Source organism: Bos grunniens, chromosome 9, assembly GCF_055505025.1.
Source record: "Bos grunniens cultivar Pamir isolate PY7600 chromosome 9, Bosgru_T2T1.0, whole genome shotgun sequence".
Taxonomy (NCBI): Eukaryota; Metazoa; Chordata; class Mammalia; order Artiodactyla; family Bovidae; genus Bos; species Bos grunniens.
The window spans coordinates 10,423,637-10,441,317 of record NC_141173.1 but is presented as its reverse complement, the minus strand read 5'-3'; the positions used below and the strand labels follow the sequence as shown (position 1 = coordinate 10,441,317).

The following is a 17,681-nucleotide window of genomic DNA, read 5'->3' as shown; positions in this document are numbered from 1 at the left end:
CTGCTCACTTTTTAATTAAAAACAATTTCCCCCTCATTACAAAAGTCTAAAGTGTTCATTTTCAAGAGGTCAAAAAGAGAGAGACAAGCAAAAAAGAAAACATTTATAATTCTATCCACTGAAATACATACTTTGGTATATTTCTTTATATTTGTATATATATATTTGTACAATTTCTATAAAAGTAGGATCAAATTATGTATACATTTAATATAATCTGCTTATTTCATTTATTTTTACCAATATCTATGTTAATAACTATTATACCATGATGTTATAATTTAAACAATCTCCTATTGTTAGATATTAATAGTTTAATAGTTTCCATCTTCACACCATTTCAAAAAGCATCACTGCAATCATCCTTATCAATAATACATACTTTAAAAAGCAATTTGATGTAGTAAGAAAGTGTTGAAAGACAATTCTGAGAGTCCTTATGTTTCTGCATGTCTTGCAAGCAGAGACACTGACTGCCTTTATTTCAGACTATTTTTCAAGGACACATGTTTAGCAAAGCGTCAGGAATCAGGGACAGTGTCTCATTCTGGAGTAAAGGGCAAATCTTTTTACTGTCCAGTGTGATAGAGATTAAGTCTCCTCTGAAGCATAAATCAGCAAGCTCACTGTCCCTCACGAAAGATTCAGGTCCCTCAGCTCAGGCGTCCTCTCATGTAACATAAACTACTCTTACGCAGGCTGCCTCGTACTCCAGCCACTGCTATTGCCCCGCATATAAACTGTCCTTTTCTCTGACCCAGGAGGAGTCTTGAGTCTTCTGCTGACATCCGTGGTGCTTGGGAAGGCTAACTTGTTACTTGCAAGTGGGATAATATTGACCCTTCGCATTTCTTAAAACAGTTCTTCATAGAAATCTAGCAAATATTTTGATTATGAATTGAACACAAAAGAAATGCCATCGTCTTACCTCTGCTGATCAAAACTTCATTTTAATATCATTAAATAACCAATGCTGCACTTCCAGTTAGTGATTCTTGCTAAAATAATAGTGCTCCCCCTATGAGAAAGAAAAAATAACATCTCAAACAAAATAAGAGGCATACAAATGTCCATTTTAAGGAAACCTATGCTTTGTTACTTAGTACTTTCAATTTATCCAGAAGATCCATATCCTCCATAAGGCTTAGGAATAAGGGTTAGAAATTTGTTTTCATTCAGTTTCACACATCAATAGTAACTATTATCTTTGTTATGATTCACCTGTGTACACTTCAAAGTACAATAATAAATAGAGGAGTATTTTCTTAGTTCAGTGGTTCAGAAACAATCCTCATGAATACCCAAAACAGTATAAGCTTTTCACTTTTTTAAGAATTTTCTGTTTATTTATTATTTTTGGCTGTGCTGGGTCTTTGCTGCTGTGCGTAGGTTTTCTCTAGTTGCAGCAAGTAAGGGCTACTCTCTAGTTGCGGTGCACGGGCTTCTCACTGTGGTGGCTTCTCTCACTGTGAAGCACAGGCTCTAGGCATGTGGGCTCAGCAGTTTTCACACATGGCTCAGCTGCCCCACAGCATGTGGAATCTTCCCAGACCAGGAACCGAGCCTGTGTCCCCTGCACTGGCAGGTGGATTCCCAACCACTGGAACCACCAAGGAAGTCCTAAACTTATCAATGTTTAAGATGCAGAACTCACCATTTTAAAATATGCCATTCCCTTGGTAGAAGAAATGATTTTTGAAACTTCACACACACATAAATAGAGAGATATGAAACGTGTGTATATATACATACACACATATGCTATGAGCTATTTAAAATATTTTGACAAAAAAGGTGCCTGGATATACTGTGGACAGTTTTTTTTTCCACACTCCAAATATTTATTGCTTAAATTTAAAAAAAGTCTTTTGCCTTTGGTATAATTATTTTAGGTACTAAAAATGTTAGAATGAAAACCACATTCACACTTCTTCATAGATTTTTTTCTTCTTTCCATCATGTATATATAGACTTTACCACCTTCCTTAATTGTTAAAGCTTAATAATCAAAAGATTTTTATAGTAACTATTTCTAAGGAGATCAAAATGATACTGCCTTTATATATTTCCTGTTCATGGAAGTAGTCTCTTCTCTAAGACAGCTTCTCCTGTACATATATTCTTGTGTTCTAGCCCTGCCTATGTCAAGTTTGGTTAGGTCTCTATGCCTTAACTTACTCAGAAATAAAATAGGTATTCAATCATTCAAACATTTATTGAACACTTACTAGAAGCTAGCAAATGCAAGAGGTCAAGGCCCCTGAGGTAAGTTCCCAACATCTCAAAAAGCTCACTAACCACCAGGAAGAGATTAATATAGATTAAGTACAGCACAATGATTAAAACAAGGCTTAGGATCTGAGTTCAAATCCAACATTTTGGTAGTTTACCTCTCAAGTCTTCATTTCCTTCAGGGAACATAGCATCTCTATCACCTGTATCAGTAGGCCTGTTATCTGAGCAAGAAATATCTTTTTTCCTCATGTATACCATTTCACTTTTGTAATCCCTTTACAGCAGCTTTTTCTTCAATACAGAAATTAATACCAGAATTAGAGAACTGTCATAACAAAATTCTAAAATATGTGGCACTGGCTAAGTCACTGGGTACCAGGCAACAGAGTAATAGGCAAAACTATTAAGAAAATAATGGTGACCCTGGTTATATTGGAGCAAAACATGCCAGAAACTGTTGCCGACAATAACTTACAGAACGTGGTGCCCATAAAAACCTCAGAACTTCAAGGTAAGAATATGAAAAGAACCACAACATTCATGTGTGCCAGTGGTTCTTTGCTGCCTTTATTCAGGCAAGAACTGGCCAGTTGGCAACGAAAGATGGAAGGAAATAGAGTAGAAATGGGTCCCTGTAGTCAACTCCTTCAATATCTGCATTATTAGCAGATAAGATTATTAGTACTTTTCCCAAAGACTTCTATTAAGACATTTTTTTCAAAACAAACTTTTTATTGAAGTATAGTTGATTTAAAATGTTTTCACTTCAGATATACAGCAAAGTGACTCAATTACATATATATTCCTTTTCAGACTCTTTTCCATTATAATCCCTTACAAGATATTGAATATAGTTCCTTGTGCTATACAATAGGTCCTTGTTATTTATTTCATATATAGTGGTTTTTATATCTCCTATCCCAATCTCCTAATTTATTCCTTTCTCCTCAACATTTCCCCTTTGGTTAAGATAAATTTGTTTTCTATGTGAGTCTATTTTTGTTTTGTGAATAAGTTCATTTGTATCTTTTTTTTTTTTTTTTTTTAGATTCCACATATAAGAGATATCATATGATTATCTGTCTTCCTCTATCTGACTTACTTCACTTAATATGATAATCTCTAGGTTTATCCATGTCTGCAAATGGCATTATTTCATTCTTTTTTATGGCATCACCAAGTCAATGGACTTTGTTTGGAGTTTGGGTAAACTCCGGGAGTCAGTGATCAATAGGGAGGCCTGGTGGGCTGCAGTCCATGGGGTCGCAGAGTTGGACACGACTGAGCGACTGTACTGAACTGAATATTCCAATGTATATATGTAACACATATTTATCCATTTATCTGTTGATGAACATTTAGGTTGCTTCCATGTCTTGACTATCATAAATAGCGCTGCTATGAAGAGTGAGTTGCATGCATCTTTTCAAATTAGAGTTTTCATCTTTTCCAGATATATGTGCAGAGTGGGACTGCTGGATTATATGGTAACTCTATTATTTTTAAGGAAACTCCATACTGTTCTCTATAGTGGCTGTACCAATTTACATTCGCATCAACACTGTAGAAGGGTTCCCTCTAATCCATGCCCTTGCAAACATTTACTGATGATGGCCATTCTGACTGGTGTGAGACAATACCTCATTGTAGTTTCTTTCTATTTTTTACTGAAGCATAGTTGATTTACGTTGTGTTAACTTCTATGGTATAGCAAAGTGACTCAGTTAAACACACATACATCCACTGTTTTTTGTTATGATTTATCTCAAGATAATGAGTATTATTTGTTCCCTGTGCCATACAGCAGGACCTTGTTGTTTCTCTACCCTGTATGTAATTGCTTGCATCTACTAACCCCAAACTCCCAGTCCATCCTTCCCCAAACCCTCCCACTTGGTACACAAATCTGTTCTATATGTCTATAGATAAGTTTAATTTTAAATTCCACATATAAGTGATATATGGTACATGTCTTTTTCTGACATACTTCACTTAGTATGGTAATCTCTAGTTGCATCCATGTTGCTGTAAATGGCCTTACTTCATTCCTTATGCTGAACAGTATGTCATCATATATATATGTATATGTAATACACACATATATATATTAATATACACACACATACCACATCTTCATCATTCATTCATCTGTCAATGGACATTTAAGTTGTTTCCATGTCTTGACTATTATAAACAGTGCTACTACAGAACATAAAGATGCATGTATCTTTTTGAATTATAGTTTTGTCTGGCTATATAGCCCAGGAGTGAGATTACTGGATCATATACTAATTCTATTTTTAGTTTTCTGGGGAACCTCCAGCCTGTTTTTCATAATTGCTGCACTAAGTTGCCAATCAGTGGGAATGCTTTCTCCACACCCTCTCTAGCATTTGTTATTTGTAAACTTTTTAATGATGGTCATTCTCATCAGTATGCAGTGGTATTTCATTGAGGTTTTGCTTTTCATTTCTCTAATGGCTGACAATGTTAAGATCTTTTCATTTGCCTATTGGCCACCTGCATGGCTCCTTTGGAGAAATGTCTATTTAGGTCTTCTGACCGATTTTTTTTTTTTTTTTGCTGTATCATATGAGTTGTTTGTATATTTTAGAAATTAGGCCCTTGTCAGTTGCATCACTTGCAAATATTTTCTCTCATTTTGTAGTTAAATCTTTATTTTTTTATGGTTTCTTTTGCTGTGTAAAAGTTTCTAAGTTTGATTAGGTTCCATTTGTTTATTTTTGATTTATTAGAGTGTTTTGGTCTGTTTTACGCTAGGAGTTTTATAGTATCCAAACTTACATTTAGGTCTTTAATCCATTTTGAGTCTACTTTTGTATATGGAGTTAGAGAATGCTGCAATTTCATTTTTTTATATGCAATTGCTCAGTTTTCTCAGCACACTTATTGAAGAGACTGTTTTTTCTCCTCTGTATATTCTTCTTCCTTTGTCATTGATTAATTGACATAAGAGTAAGGGTTTATATATAGGTTTTCTATCCTTTTTCATCAATCTATATGTCTGTTTTGGTGCCAGTACCATACTGTTTTGATTACTGTAGCTTTGTAGTATAGTCTGAAGTCAAGGAGTATGATTCCTCCAGCTCTGCTCTTCTTTCTCAAGATTTTTTTGTATATTTGAGGTCTTTTGTGTTTTCATACACATCTTAAAATTTCTGTTCTAGAAAACCCTAACAATGCTACCAGTAAACTAATGGAACTCATCAATGAATTCAGTAAAGTTGCAGGGTACTAAATTAATATACAGAAATCTGTTGCTATTTCTATAGACAAAAGTGAACTATCAGAAAGGAAAATTAAGGAACAATCCCATTTATCATTGCATCAAAAAGAATAAAATGCCAAGCAATAAACCTACTAAAGAGGCAAGATCTATACTCCAAAAGCTCTAAGACACAGATGAAAGAAACGCACGTCAACAAAAACAGATGGAAACATATACCATGTTCTTGAATTAGAAGAATCAATATTGTTAAAATGACCTAAGGCCATGTACAGATTTAATGCAATCCTTATCAAATTACCAATGGCATTTTTCACAGAACTTTTAAGACTTCCTGACGAAACAAAGAAGTACAGCACTGTGGATAAGATTATATTAGGGTGCTGCCATCCCACTCAGCAATGCCTCCTGTTTCAGATGCCTTCAAGACAAAGAGAAAGTGCTGAGTGCACAGGAAAGCAATAAATAAGTCAGGCTTAAGAACCACAGCAGGAAAGAACTATTTTGCTATAGTCACTGGCACCAGAACTGAATGGAGACAAACACAAATGAACCCTACTATATTTTTGAGAGAACTGTATTTGTCAAAGATATTAAAAGCTAACCTGCAAACACCTATGACTGTGTAACTTGCAGGATGGCAAGCCTACCGTAGCACAAAGCTAACTATGAAAACTAGATGCCTTCCCAACTGGGAAAATTTTCAATACAAACTTCAGATGTGATCATGGAGGTTAACATAAGGAAGAAACACCCGGACAGCAAAGACAGGGGTCAGAGTACAATGAATATAGGCATTCTTACCAGAAGAGCTGCTATACCATTACTGCCCAGCATTACCCTCAACCAGTGACTTCTCTCATTGTTTGCTTACCCAAATGGAAAATTTTATTATTCTTTTCCTGTTTTTGATCCACCACTATATGTCAGGTGTATGTGGGAGGGGCAAGGGAGGAACAGTAACTGTGTTTTGTCTCCAGGTCACTGGACTTGCAGATCTAACAGGTGGATCTGCTCTCTCAGTTGGATTAATATAACAGTACGATGGATCCTGGATTGTCTGTCTCCTTTGGCAATGGGAACTGGAGTATTTTCAACAGGCAGGATGAACGATACACATGGATACTTTAGTAGGTGAACTGCAAGACTGTGGTTGACAACTTGTCATTTCTGTTTTCTTCTTCTTTTCCTGCTGAATGATGAGCAATCCTGAGATAACATTTCCCAACCAGCCCTGAGGCAAGTGTGGCTAATCCACCCTTTCCGTGGACTGCAAACTGAAGTCCGCAGACAGATATGTAATGTCTACCTCACTTGTTTAAAAGGAAATTCTTGGCTCTGGATTTCATTGCTTCCTTTTTCTACAGGCTGGAATACCTTCTTAATAGTGATCTAGTATCGACCACACAGATTCAGACAGAACTCTGAAAAATGGTAAAACAGAAAGATGGAAAAATTCTGGATTCTGGAATGGTTTCATAGAGCGCAGACGTCAAATTTATCTAGACTGCTCAGATTTTCGTTTTATAACTCTTTATCACAGCAACTGTACCTAACCTATACCCTAAGTAATATGTCTTCCCTTCAGGCTATTTTCAAAGAAGCAGGCAAATGATCCTTTAAATTACGTATGTTAATTAATAATTATATATTACATACAATAACAATAAAATAAAATGCTATATGACAATATACATGATTTGAAAATAATTCAAATCATCTTTCTTCCATTCCAAACCCCCAATGGCTTCCCACCATGTTCAGTAGCACTACCTTACAATGGCCTATATGACAACCTTACACAACCTGGTTCTTCCAACCACCTCTCTGACCTCATCTCCTAAGTTGGCCCACTCCAGTCACACTGCTTGCTATTTCTCAAACACACCAAAGAGATTAATGCTTCGGGGCTTTTGCAGTTTTGCAGTTGTTGCCTTGGACACTCGTCCCTCCAGGATATCCAAATGACTCACCTTTTACCTCTTAGTCTTGATTCACTGACTTCCCTGGTGGCTCAGACGGTAAAGCGTCTGCCGACAATACGGGAGACCCGGGTTCAACCCCTGGGTCGGGAAGATCTCCTGGAGAAGGAAATGGCAATCCACTCCAATATTCTTGCTTGGAATGGAAATCCCATGAACAGAGGGGCCTGGTAGGCTACAGTCCATGGGGTCACAAAGAGTCGGGCACAACTGAGTGACTTCACTTCACTTTCTTGATTCACTGAGTGACACAAGGCTGTGATCCATGGGATCAGTTTAGTTAGTTTTCTGTGATTCTTGTTTTCATTCTGTCTGCCCTCTGATGGATGAGGATGAGAAGCTTGCGGAAGCTTCCTGATTGGAAGTATTGGCTGTGGTGAAAATTGGGTCTTGCTTTGGTGAGCAAGGCCATGCTCAGTAACTCTTTGATCCAATTTTCTGTTGATGGGTGGGGCTGTGTTCCTTCCCTGTAATTTGGCCTGAGGTCAAACTATGGAAGGGGTAATGGTGAATTTCTGCAAAAGGACTTAGGTCAGCACCCATGGCTCCTAGGACTGTTGTAGTCAATGATACTGACCCCGTGGCAGGCCACTGTCAACTCACATCTCCACTGGAGACTCCTGGACACTTTTAGGCAAGTCTGACTCAGTCTCTTGTGGGGTCACTGCTCCTATCTCCTGGGTCCTGGTGCATAAAAGGTTTTGTTGTTCCCTCCAAGAGTCTGTTTCCCCAGTTCTGTGGAAGTTCTGTAATCAAATCCTGCTGACCTTCAAAGTCAGATTCCCTGGGGATATGCAGTTCCTCTGTTGGATCCCCAGGTTGGGAAATCTGTTGTGGAGCCTAGAACTTTTGCAACAGTGTGAGAACTTCTTTGGTATAATTGTTCTGATCAAAAGGATTACAACCTTGTTTAACTCAATGAAACTCTGAGCCATGCTGTGAAGGGCCACCCAAGATGGATGGGACATGTTGGAGAGTTCGGACAAAACGTGGTGCACTGGAGAAGGGAACAGCAAACCACTTCAGCATTCTTACCCTGAGAACTCCATGAACAGTATGAAAAGGCAAAAAGATATGACACTGAAAGATGAACTCCCAAGGTCAGTAGGTGCTCAAGATGCTACTGCAGAAGAGCAAAGAAATAGCTCCAGAAAGAATGAAGAGGCTGAGACAAAGCGGAAACAATGTCCAGTTGTGGATGTGACTGGTGGTTAAAGTAAAATCTGATGCTGTAAAGAACAATACTGCACAGGAACCTGGAATGTTAGGTCCATGAATCAAGGTAAATTGAAAGTGGTCAAACAGCAGATGGCAAGAGTGAATTTTAGGAATCAGTGAACTCAAATGGACCAGGATAGGCAAATTTAATTCAGGTGACCATTATATCTACTACTGTGGACAAGAATCCCTAAGAAGAAATGGAGTAGCCATCATAGTCTTGGGTGCAATCTCAAAATGACAGAATGACCTCAGTTCGTTTCCAACGCAAACCATTCAATATCATAGTAACATAAGGCCTTGCCCCAACTACTAATGCAGAAGAAGCTGAACGGTTCTGTGAAGATCTACAAGATCTTCTAAAACTAATACCAAAAAAAAAAAAAGATGTCCTTTTCATCATAGGGGACTGGACTGCAAAAGTAGGAAGTCAAGAGCTACCTGGAGTAACAAGCAAGTTTGGCCTTGGAGTACAGAATGAAGCAAGGCAAAGGCTGACAGAGTTTTTTCAAGAGAACACACTGGTCATAGCAAATACCCTCCTCCAACAACACAAGAGAAGACTCTATACATGGACATCACCAGATGGTCAATACCAAAATCAGACTGATTTTATTCTTTGCAGCCAAAGATGGAGAAGCTCTATACAGTCAGCAAAAACAAGACTTGAAGCTGACTCTGGCTCAGATCATGAACTCCTTATTGCCAAATTTAGACTTAAACTGAAGAAAGTAGGAAAAACCACTAGACCATTCAGGTATGACATATATCGAGTCCCTTATGATTATAGAGCAGAAGTGACAAAAAAGATTCAAGGGATTAGATCTGATAGACAAGAATGTCTGAGGAACTATGGACAGAGGTTTGTAATACTGTACAGGAGGTGGTGATCAAAACCATCCCTAAGAAAAAGAAATGCAAAAAGGCAAAATGGTTGTCTGAGGAGGCCTTACAAGTAGCTGAGAAAAGAAGAGAAGAGAAAGGCAAAGGAGAAAAGGAAAGATATTCCCATCTGAATGCAGAGTTCCAAAGAATAGCAAGGAGAGACAGGTAAGCCTTCCTAAAGTGAACAATGCAAAGAAATAGAGGAAAACAATAGAATGGAAAAGACTAGAGATCTCTTCAAGAAAATTAAGAGATACCAAGGGAACATTTCATGCAAAGATGGGCACAATAAAGGACAGAAACCTAAAGGCTGGGACCTAACAGAAGCAGAAGAGATTAATAAGAGGTGGCAAGAATACACAGAAAAACTATACAAAAAAGATCTTACATGACCCAGATAACCACAATGGTGTGATCACTCACCTAGAGCCAGACATCTTGGAGTGCGAAGTCACACAGGCCTTAGGAAGCATCACTACAAACAAAGCTAGCGGAGATGATGGAATTCCAGCTGAGTTATTCATATCCTAAAAGATGATGCTGTGAAAATGCTGTACTCAATATGTCAGCAAATTTGGAAAACACAGCAGTGGCCACAGGACTGGGAAAGGTCAGTTTTCATTCTAATCCCAAAGAAGGGCTATGCCAAAGAATGTTCAAACTACTACACAGTTGCACTCATTTCACATGTTAGCAAAGTAATGCTCAAAATCAAGCTAGGCTTCAACAGTACGTGAACCAAGAACTTTCAGAGGTTCAAGCTGGATTTAGAAAAGGCAGAGGAACCAGAGATCACATTGCCAACACCCACTGGATCATAGCAAAAGAGAGATTTCCAGAAAACTCAAGATAATTTTTTTTCAAGAAAATTCCAGAAAAACATCTACTTCTGTTTCATTGACGATGACAAGCCTTTGACTGTGTGGATCACAACAAAATGTGGAAAACTCTTCAAGAGATGGGAATACCAGACCCACCTTACCTGCCTCCTGAGAAACCTGTATGCAGGTCAAGAAGCAACAGTTAGAACCAGACCCATGGAACAGACTGGTTCCAAATGGGAAAGCAATACGTCAAGGCTGTATATTGTCACCCTGCTTATTTAACTTATATGCAGAGTACATCGTGCAAAATGCCGGGTGGATGAAGCATAAGCTGAAATCAAGACTGCCAGGAGAATTATCAATAACCTCAGATATGCAGATGACACCACCCTTATGGCAGAAAGCGAAGAGGAACTAAAGAGCCTCTTGATGAAAGTGAAAGAGGAGAGAAAAAAAAGCTGGCTTAAAACTCAACATTCATCCATATGGCAAAACCAATACAATATTGTAAAGTTAAAAAATAAAATAAAATATATTAAAAAAAAAAAAAAGGAAAAAAAAACTCAATTCAGAAAACGAACATCATGGCATCAGGTCCCATGCTGCTGCTGCTGTTGCTGCTAAGTTGCTTCAGTCGTGTCCGACTCTGTGCGACCCCATAGACGGCAGCCCACCAAGCTCCCCCGTCCCTGGGATTCTCCAGGCAATGACTTCATGGCAAATAGATGGGGAAACAATGGAAACAGTGACAGACTTTATTTTCTTGGGCTCAAAAATCACTGCAGATGGTTACTGCAGCCATGAAATTAAAAGACGCTTGCTCCTTGGAAAAAAAGCCATGACAAACCTAGACATCCTAGAAAGCAGACACATTACTTTGCCAACAAAGGTCCATATAGTCAAAGCTATGGTTTTTCCAGTACAGATGTGAGAGTTCGACCATAAATAAGTCTGAGCAGGGAAGAATTGATGCTTTTGAACTGTGGTACTGGATTAGACTCTTTAGAGTCCCCTCAATTGCAGGGAGTTCAAACCAGTCTATCCTAAAGGAAATCAATCTTGAATTCTCACTGGAAGGACTGATGCTGAAGCTGAAGCTCCAATACTCTGGTCACCTGATGTGAAGAACTGACTCACTGGAAAAGACCCTGATGCTGGGGAAGACTGAAGGCAGGAGGAAAAGGGGACAACAGAGGACGAATGAGATGTTGGATGGCATCACCGACTCAATGGACATGATTCTGAGATGGTAAAGGAGAGGGAAGCCTAGTGTGCTGCAGTCCATGGGGTCACAAAGAGTCAGACATGACTGAGCAATTGAACAAAAATAATTTCATAAATATTAACTATTATTATTTTTATATTTAAATCGAATCAATTTGAAGAAAGGAATTATTACACTGATAAACTGAAAACAGACATGAACAAATCTTTATGATAAAATTACCAGTATAAAGTAATTTCCTTCACTTTTCCTCTCATATCTTGCTGCACTTTTTGTTCTTTAGTTGCTGCCTAATTTTTCTCAATTTATCCCTTTTTACTGACTATTCCCTAAGTGGAAACATACAGTACATGTACAGATACATACAGAGTAATACTAATAAATCTATTTTTCATCCCCCCCGCCAAAAAAAAAACCAAAAAGAATTATTTTTACACATTGATAGAAGAAAAAAATTCAAAGAAGAGACTAAAGGAAATGGAGAGTAAACAAGAGAGAAAGGAAAGAGAAATTCAGAGGACTCTCAGAGTCTAGGGGCTCTATGGGACTCTCTTCTATTCCCTGTTTTACGGGAAGGACTGCCACTCAGCTCGACACAGTCCTGGCTAGCCCAGCATGATCACAGGCTTCTAAATTTTCAAGTAGAAATTGAAAATGTTTTTTCTAAGAGTTTTCACCTAAATTTCTTCTAAATTTTAGATGTGGCCGACTAGTTAAAAAACAAACACAAATAAAACAAGCAAACAAAACCTGTGCAGTTAAAATCAAATTCCTCTACAGGGCAAATTCATTTCAAGTTTGTAATCTTCGACTTAGCATAGGTTTTCATGCCACTCAGTTCATTAGGCAAAGATCTTTCATCAAACAGGGAAGTTCTGGCCTGTTTTCTCTCAAGAGTAAAAGAAGCTCAAAGAGAGGACTTCTTTCCTTTTACCCAGACGTGCCTGGGAGACTTTCCACCGTCAGGAACTCCCTTCACCATGGCCCCTTTCACAGTCCGCTAGCAGGCTCAGATCTGTCACTTTCACCTGAGCCTGTGAAGCTGTAGGAACCCTGACTTATCTGAGACTGATCATCTGTTCTATTATCTTGGCCCTGGCAAAGTAGCCTAAACAGAGCAATCTGAGAGGTCTGTTCAAGTAGGCCCCTGGGTCATTTCCAAGGTCCCTAAGAAAGAACTTAGCTAAATAGACTATAACGCTCAACCCAAAGAAGCCACAGGGGAACCTCAAACAGGAACTGCCCTGATACGAAACGAGAACCGTTCGCTGAATGGCTCTGAGATCTGAGGAGATATTTCTCTGACAGTCAAATCTGACAATCCCCTTGTAATACCTCAGGGAAAGACAGACTGCTCCCAAAGAAGCAAGATCATCTGTTGGTCTGAAAGACAGTTGGATCCTCAAGAGCCGGTCCATCCCACACCACGGCCATGAGCCACACGTGGTCAGTAATTTGATTTAGTGCACAATCAAAACTCAACTAGTATGACTGAAGAAATGCATTTAAAATTTTTACTTTTACATTTACATCCAAACACTGAAGCAGTGTAAATATTTTTTAATTAAACCTAACTTTATTGCAGACAGGACTGTATTTTACTTAAACTGTTACAGATGTAGTTAGTAATTGAGATATGCTGTAGATGTACACACTGGGTTTCAGAGACTTAGTACACAAAAGAATGTAAATATCTCATTAATGTTTTTTATATTGACCACCTCTTGAAATACAGAGAAGAGAACGGCAACTCACTCCAGTATTCTTGCCTGGAGAATCCCATGGACAGAGGAGCCTGACAGGCTATAGTCCATAGGGTCACACAGAGTCAGACACAACTGAAGCAACTTAACATGCGTGCATCTTGAATAATATTTTGCATATATTGAATTAAATAAAATATACAAATTAATTTTATCAGTTTGTTTTTATTTTTAAAAATGTAGCTCCTTGGACATGTTTTATTACACATCTCTCTCAGATTTCTACTGGACCTGAGCCTAAGAATGCCAATCCATCCCCCCAACCACTAGAGTGCACAGTAACTGTCCCCAAAACAGTGCTGGGTGCTTAAACACTTGGCCTAGCTTCTAAGACCAGGGCTGTTCACTCGCATCGGATCAGTTGAGACCTCCAGTATCTGCAAGGGGAGTCCAGGCATGGATATCTGGAAAAATATGGAAGATGCTCCTGTACCACCCACACCATCCTGAAACAACAGCTAACCATTCTGAACTTAGCCTGAACTCCTGATTGTTTCAGAAACCTAAAAAGAGGACACGGACATGTCTGAAACTGAGAGGCACAGCTCAGAGGTTCTTAAAATAGACTGGAGACCACAGGCAATGATGAGATCCTGTCTCAGAAATCAAAGAGTGAACAGCCTTGACTCTTGAACTACAAACCCAAAATAGATATCTTGAGGATGTTCCTTCTCCTAAAGCTGAGGGTAAACAAGCTAAACAAATTGGAGATTCCAGACACTCCCTTTGTCAACCCAAGAAATAAAGGGGCCACTTCTGTCGATTATGAAGCCAATGGCTCCAGCTTCTAAATCCCATTCCCAGGTTAGCAGTCATGGGACAAATGGGTTCAGAGCCTGTAATACTGACAGTCCAAATAATAATGTCCAGCTGTATGCAGAAGTTAGGTACTAAAGACACCATATAAGGCAAAAATCATCTATGGACCCACTTATCTGTAGAAAACCTCCACATTAGCAATCAATACATCATTTCTCAATGAGTAAAGCACACTCATTTTTTTCTTTCAGCTTTAGGGAAAAAATTCACTAGTTTTTCAGATGAACACTATATAATGTAGTAAACTTGCACTTAGGAGCCAAAGTGTACAAAAACCTACATGTCTTTAAATGTTCACACTCAATGTAATGAGATGCTCACATTCAGACAGACACACAGGAACTGAAACCAAGTGAGGGAACATCAAGTTAAAGTCCAACCAGATAAGGGGCTCAACACTAGGCCAGACATCTAGGGACTGAGAGTGACATTGGGATCTGGGACCAGTGAAGAGAAGGGCATCTAACCTAACATGCACGTTTCAATTACAGTTTGTTAAATAGGAATACAATGGGAACAAAGAGATCTTTTAGATCCTAAGATCATTAGATCCTTTTAGAAGGTTAACTCAATCCATTTAATAATAGTCAATTTTGGGTCCATTCTGGGGGGGAGGGGGGTTTTCTCCCAATGAATAAGCAGGAAGCCCCAAAGAAGGGCACCCCATAAGCCTTCAGAATGCTGTTCTCATAACTTGGTGCATAATAAAATATTTCTGTAACATCCAAGTTCTGTGTGAGAGTAGGAAGATCCATCTCTTGGACAAAGTATCCTCAGCCACCACCTTTCCTAAGTACCACTCACTGAGGCCACAGCAGAACTCCAATACACAAAAGTCAGGCCCTTCAAGGCCCTCAAGCCTTTGAGCTAACCTTGATCAAGTCAAACCAGACAGCCATAAACTGAGAATAACCAGCCAGTGACGTCTAAAGAGTTGTACACCTGTAATCCTGCTATCTGGTGTAACTCTGGCCACCTCAATTAATTAAATCTGCATTGGTTGGTTCAGTCTAAATATCTGGCCTATAGTCCTGTTTCTGGATTTACATTCAGTTTCCTTTTGGACTGACTGAGGTCTTGATACCCTGATCAGCTCTGAAAGCTCCCTCTTTCTGGAGCTAAACACACTACGCCACTGGATTACCTCCTACTCTAAAATGGCCAAGTCACCTGGCACTCTCCTGACTCAGGATCACCATCACTCAGGTGGCTTTTAACCTTTTTGCCCTCACAATTATTCACACATGCAACACCCTTTCATCAGTAACATCTCTCATCTTAAAAGGTGATTTACAATAAAGAGGAGCTTAAAAGAATTGCTATGAATAAAGGGGACATGGAAAGTAAGGAAAATCACTGGTCTAGAATCTTTTGTTGTCATTTAATCACTCAACACAATAAACTCCTGAGGGCCATACACCATACTGCACAAGTTATATTTAGAAATATTTAAGAAAAGAATAGAGTACTAAGTTCTTCTCTTCTGGGGTGAGGGTAAGAGGGAGATCTTCCAGAGGAAAGATAAGCAGAAAACCTTGACAAACTATATTTTAAAAAGCTATATGTTTCCCTGTTGATACCAAATGTAGACCAAATAGCAGTATCAAATACAAACACTGAGAACTTTTTGGAGCTCTTACTTTTATACAAGTAGCTCTTATTAACATCACTTCATCTTATTCTCATATGAATGAAAGACCTATTATTATTTCATTTTACAGGTGAAGAAACTAAGGAGCAAAAAGTTTACACAACTCATCCAAGGTCACACGGTTAGAAAACAATGGAAAAAGCACAAAACCTTCGAAAGTGTCAAACTTCACAGCCTATATTTAAACTTATATAATTCTAAAGTCTATACCTTAATTGTTTTAGGAAACAGATTCAATAGTAACAAGCCATGAAATAAATATGCCCCTACTAAAAGAAAACCTGCAATGCTGATTTTAAAAAATACACTTGATAAATTAACTATATTCTGTTTTCCTAACACCCAAAAAGATGTCCTTTTCATTATAGGGGACTGGAATGCAAAAGTAGGAAGTCAAGAAACACATGGAGTAACAGGCAAATTTGGCCTTGGAATATGGAATGAAGCAGGGAAAAGACTAATAGGGTTTTGCCAAGAAAATGCACTGGTCATAACAAACACCCTCTTCCAACAACACAAGAGAAGACTCTATACATGGACATCACCAGATGGTCAACACCAAAATCAGATTGATTATATTCTTTGCAGCCAAAGATGGAGAAGCTCTATACAGTCAGCAAAAACAAGACCAGGAGCTGACTGTGGCTCAGACCATGAACTCCTTATTGCCAAATTCAGACTGAAATTGAAGAAAGTAGGGAAAACCACTAGACCATTCAGGTATGACCTAAATCAAATCCCTTATGATTATACAGTGGAAGTGAGAAATAGATTTAAGGACCTATATCTGATAGATAGAGTGCCTGATGAACTATGGAATGAGGTTCATGACATTGTACAGGAGACAGGGATCAAGACCATCCTCATGGAAAAGAAATGCAAAAAGGCAAAATGGCTGTCTGGGGAGGCCTTACAAATAGCTGTGAAAAGAAGAGAAGCGAAAAGCAAAGGAGAAAAGGAAAGATATAAGCATCCGAATGCAGAGTTCCAAAGAATAGCAAGAAGAGATAAGAAAGCCTTCTTTAGCGATCAATGCAAAGAAATAGAGGAAAACAACAGAATGAGAAAGACTAGGGATCCCTTCAAGAAAATCAGAGATACCAAAGGAACATTTCATGCAAAGATGAACTCGATAAAGGACAGAAATGGTATGCACCTAACAGAAGCAGAAGATATTAAAAAGAGGTGGCAAGAATACACAGAAGAACTGTACAAAAAAGATCTTCACGACCCAGATACTCAAGATGGTGTGATCACTGACCTAGAGCCAGACATCCTGGAATGTGAAGTCAAGTGGGCCTTAGAAAGCATCACTAGGAACAAAGCTAATGGACGTGATGGAACTCCAGTTGAGCTATTCCAAATCCTGAAAGATGATGCTGTGAAAGTGCTGCACTCAATATGCCAGCAAATTTGGAAAACTCAGCAGCGGCCACAGGACTGGAAAAGGTCAGTTTTCATTCCAATCCCAAAGAAAGGCAATGCCAAACAATGCTCAAACTACCGCACAATTGCACTCATCTCACACGCTAGTAAAGTCATGTTCAAAATTCTCCAAGCCAGGCTTCAGCAATATGTGAACCGTGAACTTCCTGATGTTCAAGCTGGTTTTAGAAAAGACAGAGGAACCAGAGATCAAATTGCCAACATCCGCTGGATCATAGAAAAAGCAAGAGAGTTCCAGAAAAGCATCTATTTCTGCTTTACTGACTATGCCAAAGCCTTTGACTGTGTGGATCACAAGAAACTGTGGAAAATTCAAGAGATGGGAATACCAGACCACCTGATCTGCCTCTTGAGAAATTTGTATGCAGGTCAGGAAGCAACAGTTA

General features: G+C 38.7%; 1 protein-coding gene across 9 annotated transcripts in view; it reads right to left on the bottom strand.

Annotated features, from left to right (window-relative positions):
• The window catches only part of FAM135A (family with sequence similarity 135 member A), a 154,442-nt gene that overhangs the window by 131,307 nt on the left and 5,454 nt on the right, over positions 1-17,681 (bottom strand). For all 9 annotated transcript variants that reach the window (XM_086316751.1, XM_086316758.1, XM_086316753.1 and 6 more), the window contains one exon: positions 929-1,018. The gene's annotated coding sequence lies outside the window, so the exon portion shown is untranslated. The remainder of the gene's footprint in view (positions 1-928; positions 1,019-17,681) is intronic.